The following is a 976-nucleotide window of genomic DNA, read 5'->3' as shown; positions in this document are numbered from 1 at the left end:
AGTATTATTTCTATGATCATTATTTAATGATGAAAAAAATAAATTAGTGTTATTTGAAAAAAAACATGAAGAAAGTCCCATTTATCATAAAGTTTTTTATATAAACAATTGAGAATATTTGTGCAAATGTTTAGGAAGATAACACTTAAAAATTCGTGTATAATATGAGACAACTTATTTTTGAAGTCAAATTTATAAGTTTTGATTAATCACAAGGTCAATATGAATTATTTATAAAATCGCAATGTGAAGTTTTTAATACTATACAATACTTTGAAAAAAAAATGTTATGACAAATTCAAGTGTTCTGTTCATATTTTTTAAAAAGTTTTGAGATTCACTTGTTGTAATATAATAGACTTGCAATTAAAGTTGTTTGTGCTATTACATTTAACAATTATGTCAAAAAAATATATTTTTTTAACTTAAAAATATTTTTTTAAATTTATTTTAAAAAAATAAAAAATATTCAAAAAGACTATTTTAAAATTTAAAATTTTTTTAAAAACTGTTTTGAGATTTTATAAACTCAGAGATTGTTTTATATTTCACTTTATAGACTAATTTGTTCAGTTCAAAGTTCGAACATATAGACACTTAATAACTATATGTGCAAATTAACATTTGTGTTAACATATACCGTTAATAACTAACGAAAAAAATTATATTATAGGTAAACCATTAAAAATACATTCGAATAGTTTTGTTGCTGACAAAAATGCACTTGAATTTTCTTATCGATAAAAATGTCCTCAAATAATTTAAAAATATGACAAAAATATCCAATATTAAATATGTATTCTCAAAAAATATTTTAGAGATTGAATTTTGATGTGATTTTTTGTAAGTATGATTAGAAAAATAAGATATTTTTATCTTTAAAATTTGGTGATTTTTCGTCAAGTATATATTTGTTTGTGATTCTTTTGTCAATAATCAATAATACTTTTAAAAAATAAAAAATATTAAGATCAAT

Source organism: Arachis ipaensis, chromosome B08 (assembly GCF_000816755.2).
Source record: "Arachis ipaensis cultivar K30076 chromosome B08, Araip1.1, whole genome shotgun sequence".
Classification (NCBI taxonomy): Eukaryota; Viridiplantae; Streptophyta; class Magnoliopsida; order Fabales; family Fabaceae; genus Arachis; species Arachis ipaensis.
This window is presented reverse-complemented; position numbering follows the sequence as displayed.